The sequence below is a fragment of the Echinops telfairi genome, unplaced genomic scaffold (genome assembly GCF_000313985.2).
Source record: "Echinops telfairi isolate 266 unplaced genomic scaffold, ASM31398v2 ScPeMD7_2291;HRSCAF=2852, whole genome shotgun sequence".
NCBI classification, from domain to species: Eukaryota; Metazoa; Chordata; class Mammalia; order Afrosoricida; family Tenrecidae; genus Echinops; species Echinops telfairi.
In genome coordinates this window covers 38895436-38901635 of record NW_022106189.1, presented here as the reverse complement: position 1 = coordinate 38901635, position 6200 = coordinate 38895436, and positions in this window count along the sequence as shown.

Genomic DNA, 6200 nt, shown 5'->3' with positions numbered 1-6200 from the left:
TTACACACACACACACACACACACACACACACACACACACACTCACACTCAATTTCTCAGCCCCTGATGGGGTGGAAGCACAATGTAAGAAGCTGGGCTCCTTGGTACTCCATAATGATTCAGACCTTGTCTGGGCTTGAAGCTGAGCTAGGTCACCTCCACCTGTGTGGTTAGCGCTTTTGTGAAAGGGTGAATGCAGAGCGGGCGGGGTGATGGTGGGATTAATGAGCGAGTGCCTATCAAGCCCTTACCCCGTGCTAGGCCCCAGGCTCAGGGCCGCACCCTTGATTCCTGCTCGTAGGAGCAGCGGTTTCTTGGGGCCTGGCTGAAGAAAGGTGTGGAGCATTTTTTGTTCTTGGATGAAAGAGAGGCTCAGAGGTCACCTTGTACAGCCTCTTCTCTGCAGCTAAGAAGGCTGAGGCCCCGAGAAGGGGAACGACTGACCCACGGTCCCGCAGCAGCGAGCAGGCTGGGGCTGGGCGCATTCTCGAGCTCTGGCCCAAAGCAGCTGTGTGGTGGAGTTTTGACTTTATAGCTGTGATCAAAGGGCGTTCTCCAAAGGAACCGCCATCTGTCGACGTTCGTGGCCACTGTGCATCTTCTCCTGCTCGCATCGAAAATGGTTGTCCTCGCCTCCCTGCCCGAGCCGCCCCTTCTTAAACGGTAAGGTGCAGACCTGTGGACCTTCCTATGAAACTGGGGGTTCTGATTCAGTCGTTTTAAGGTGGAGTCCCTGTGATGCCATGCTTAAGTGCTTGACTACTGTCCAAAAGATGGATGGTTCGAATCTACCCAGTGGGTCTGTGGGAGATAGAGCCAGTGGTCCACTCCCGTGATGACTGCAGCCTGGGTTCCCTGTGGATAGCACCCACGAGAACCAGGTGGGACCTGGGATGCTGCTGTCGGTTGGCAGTTTGAAACCAGCCGTAAAAAGAGAGGGCTTTCTACAGTCTCAGAAACTCACAGGGACAGTTCTACTCTGTCCTGTCGGGTCATTTTGAGTCGGCCAGCATCGATGACAGTGAGTTTGGTTTGGTTTTTAACAGGCTCCTAGCTAGTGCTGTTGAAGATGGGTAGATTACGCTTGGGTCTAATTACCCTTCCCAATCCCCCTGGGCAGCTATTTCTGACATCCTCAACCCCCCCAGACGGAGTTAACATCAGGTACTGGAAGTCTTCTAGTTGTGTCCTCGTGTGCTTTCCCAGTCCTTTGCCTTACCCTTCTCCTGTAAATGCCCCAATCGGTGAGTCATTTCTTCCTCCTTCAGCTTTACAGCCTCGGCTCATTTCCAACTCACGTCGGTCATCACCTTTAACCCTTGACCTGCCCCCTTTATTGAGGCTGGTTCACAGACTTGTAAGACAGTTAGACTGTTGGTCATGTTCAGCTCAACCTCCCAAAGGCTTTTATTTGCATGTCTTCTAGTGCACACACTGTGCAGTAGAACTCAATAGGTGTCAACAAATGCCAAGTTGCATGTATCTACAATTGAAGTATCAGAATAACTCCACCCCTCTAAAACAGAAAAATCCCTGTGTTTTAACTACTTTTAACCCTCCAATCCTTCCTACTTCTAAACCCTTTGAAACCCCTGATCAGAAACGATAGCCTTTTGTATGGATTGCAAGTCAATGGAAAGACAAGCCAAGTCTCACACCTGGACCCATGGAAACGATTCGATACAAAAGGCTGACGTTGTTACCGACTCCGTGTTGCTGGGATCCCCAGCACATGGAAACTGCAATACGAAATCTGATGCCATGTTTCTTTGACCCCTTTGAAGTGCTGAAGAGCAACGAGGCCCTGTGGACGACTGAGCTGCCCCTGACCCAAACCATGATGTAGTCAGTTGCCTCCTGCACGTGACCGCTGGACACCGAGGAAGGAAGGAAGACCAGAGAATCGGTGCATTTGAATGACGATGCTGGGAAAGAATATTGGTGGTACCGTGCACCACCGAAAGGACAAACGGAGCTTAGGAGTCGTCCAGCCGGAAGGCTTCTTAGAAACGAGGATGCTGAGACTCCCCTCTCCGGTGGTTTGGACATGTTATCAGGACAGACCAGTCCCTGGAGAAAGGCCATCACGCTTGGAGTAAGGTAAAGGGTCCTCGAGCAAGAGTGATTCCCTCAATGAGGCAGCAGCAATGGTCGCAAGCTTAGCAATGGCAGGGATGGCACCTGACTGGGTAGGGTTTGGTTTTGTTGTACACGGTTGCTATGAGCCAGAACCGACCCTGACACCCCCTAACACCAACCCAATCTTACCTCGGCCAAACTAACACCCGAGGGCGCTTTCAAAGGTTCCTGAGGAAAAGCAACTTTAAAATAATGGGATTCTCCCATAAACTTTCTGAAGACCCTTCGTATCATTCCAATCATATAGGCTATCGCCTCTTCAGGCTGATTATTTAACTTTGAAATGTGCTTTTAAGGTACAGCCATTGTTGCAGGGCCTGAGAACTCGCCTCCTTTGTACCTAAGGAATATTCTGTTACACGCACGCATCACAGCTTGACTGCTCAGTCGGTGGCTGAAAAACAAACATCTTGTCTGCTCCCGGTTTGGGGCAATTTTGAATAAAGCTCCTATGAACACACAAATGTAGGTTTGGGTGTTGACATAACTTTTCAAATTAGTTGGGTAAACACATTGGCGTGCGATTGCTAGATTCCAAATATTTGTGGAACATCTGATCCCTTTCTCTGATTAGCTGGCTGATTTAATTCCGCTGTTGTGGGGAGAACATGGGTCAAGCCCGTTCTGGCTTCAGGCCGCTGAGATTGGATGGATTTCTCTGCATCTCGAGGGACTGCATTCAAATGTCAGCCATCAAGCCAACTTGCAAACATTTGGATACATCTTACTTCCGCCCTCTGTCTAAAGTGTGTCTTGTAAGCCTAATTCAATAACTGGATCCTCTTCCTGCTACTTGTCCCCCCGGCCATCCATCAAGTCCTGCCCTGCCTACATCGAGAACTGCTCCGATTCGTGTCCCCTGAGCCACCTGCTCTTGCTCCTGGTGCCCATATCCTCAGGAGAGGCCAGGCTGAGGAGCTGAGATCCAGCAAAAGACCCCGCCTGGGCTAAAAAGAAATGGAGAAGAAGTGGTCCTGACCAAAGGACTCTATCCGGAGGCATTTCTGACCTTGAATGATAACTCGCAACTGCTGTAGTAAACCCTGTAATGAGGTCAGACCATGGCACACTCATACCATTTTGACAACCCCCTCACCCCCTGGGAGAAGTGGCCTGCCAGCATCGTCCAGGGAGTGCTGGCAGGATTCAGGTGGGTCTGGGAAGGGTGGGCTGGGAAGGTCTGGCTCAGGAAATCTGGCCGGGTCAGAAGCCCCGGTGGGTTTTATGATGCTGGGCCTGTGATCAACATGCCACCTGCCACGTGGAAATGCTCACAGTGTCACTGGGTGAGGTAACTTTTGACCATGTAGGACTAGGGGAACCATGTTTTCTGTTCAAACCCATGAAGTCATCTCAAACATTTAAAAATGTTAAAGGAAACCATTTATCCGCCCCTCCTCCCCTTTCTGGTTTGACAGTCTCTCCAATTTAGCTTTTTTTTTTTTTCTGGGAAAAACTGGGGGCCACCGTGGGTTAGGCATTGTGCTGCTAGCCTAAGGGTAGGCGGTTCAAAAGCACCAACAGTTCTGTGGGACAAAGAGGCCGTGGGAGGGAGTTTGGAGTCGGCAGGGGCTAGTCGGCATTGTGTATTCTCAAAAGCAACCACTAGATGGCAACAAAGAATGTGATTAAAGCTCGTACTTGGAACGTGTTGGGAGAGACCAGTCCCTGGAGAGGGACATCAAGCTTGGCAAAGTAGAGGAACAGCCCCAAAGAGGAAAGCTCGCCTTGAGGGGGATTTACACAGTGGCTGCAACAATGGGCTCAAGCATAATACTTGTGAGGATGGCACAGGGCTGGATCCTGCTTCGTTGTTGTGTGTGATTTGGAACTGATTGGATGGCATTTGACAGCATTACAATTAGCTTCCTTCCGGGTCACTGAGAGTCAGACTCAACTGGGTGGCAGTGAGCTTGGTTTTTTGGTTCCGTCAGGGCGGTCCAGGTGCTGACTGTAAACCCCCACCCCAGGTGTCCAAGGTGTTCCACAACATTCTTTTGCTTATTGTGACCCCAGGATTAATTCAAGCTGCTGGAGACCCTGCTGTTTCTTCTCTGGAAATCAAGGCAAAGAAAAAGATGCAATGAGAATTGGACATGACCCTGACCCATCACAGCTGCGTTTCTGTTAGGGTGCCAATGGAATTGTGGGTCAATCACCTGTTCACCTGTTCTGGAATGGTTTTACAATGAGATGACATCACACAGAGCACTTGCAGAAGCAGACACACCTGGACCTGCAGGCCTTTGGGAAATCATTTCGTCTTCTTTTTTTTTTTGTATAAGGAAGAGGTTTATATACAAGAGCAATTGTACATTAAGAAAACATCCCAACCCAGTCCAGTGCAAGGCCATAAGTCTGATATTAGCCCATAGGTCCGATACCAATCTATAAAGTCCTCTTCAGACTCGCAAAACACATGCAATGAAGCCAAATGCAGGAAGCTCACCAGCCAGTGGGTAGAAAGTGTTTGGGTCCAGTAGCGTTGTAAGCATTTTTGTGCTGACAGGGGTCTGTCTCTCTGTGGCTGCTCCGGCTTTAGAGGGCTGGTTGCATCCACATGGCTTGTCAGCTGCAATGTCTCAGGAAAATCATTTCACAGGTGTGTCTACTTTTCGGCTCTTGTCAGTAGCCCCAATGAACAAAGTAATACAACTCAAAACACATGAAACTGTAATTTGGCTGCATTGAAACCCAATGTTATGTTACTTCCACACGAACAACAACTTTCTAAATTCAAAATTCAGAAAAAGTATTTCTACGCAAAGCCTTGCTGCCACGGAGTCTGATCTGGCTCACCGTGATCCTGTGGGACATAGAGCAGTCCCACAGGCCTTCCAAGCCCTCACAGCAATAGATCACCATGTCTGTCCCCCAGGGCAGCTGGGGGGTTCAGTCAACTTCACAGTTTGCAGGCAAGTCACTTGACGGGCCACCCGGGCTTTTCAGTTTCCTAAAGTCTTAATAGACTAGGAAAATCGCACTCGATTCCTCCAGAGGAGTTGAACTTAGAACGACCGTGGTGTTAGGTGCTGCCAGATCGGTTCTGCCTCATTGTGACCTGATGCACCACAGAGAGAAACGCCCTTGGGTCCTGCGCCATCTCCACCATTATTGTCATGTCTGTGCTCCTTGTGGCAGCCACTGTGCCAATCCATCTTGTCTAGGGTCTTCCTCTTTTCCACTGCCCTTCAACTTTACCAAGCACGAGGTTCTTCTTCAGGGCCTGGTCTGTCCTGATAACATGTACGGAGTACATGCGACCAATTCTCGCCATCCTTGTTTCTAAGCAGCATTCTGGCCGTACTTCTTCCCAGAGAGATTGGCTTGTTCGTTTGGCAGTCCATGGTGCTCTCAATATTCTTCACGAGCACAATTCAAATGCAGCGATTCTCCATCGGGCATCTTTATTCGATGTCCAAATCTGACAGGGAGCTGTCAGAAATTCAGGCCACTTTCAGAAGAGGACATGGAGTAAGGGATATCATGGCTGACAGACATGGAACAGGGCTGTCATAGCTGACATCAGATGACGCTTGGCTGAAAGCAGAGAATACCAGAAAGACGCTCACTTGAGTTTTATGGACAATGAAAAGGTATCCAACTGTGTAGAGCATAACAAACTGTGGGTAGCCGTGAGGAGAAGGGGATTCCAGAACACTTCATTGTGCTCCCGTGGAACCTGTCCATGAACCAAGAGGCTGTTATGGGAACAGAACAGGGCAATACTGTGTGGTCGAATTCCCATAGGGGCTAGCAACTCCGCCCCTGCCATAAACCCACAAAACACGAGAGCAGGAATCCAGTGTTTGCACACCAGTATTTACTGCCGCACAAATAGCCCAAAGGCAGAAGTCACTCGTGTGCACCAGCAGATGAACGAAGAAGCAAAATGTGGAATCATATCCACTCATAAAGGGAAAGGGAGCCCAGATCCAACACAGAGGAGCCTGGAAACCTGAATGAAGTGCATTCCAGAGAAAAGAGCAGGCATTGCACAATCCCACTGAAAGATCTAGAACAGGAACACTAGGCCAGGTGAAACCATTACAGAGCGTTGC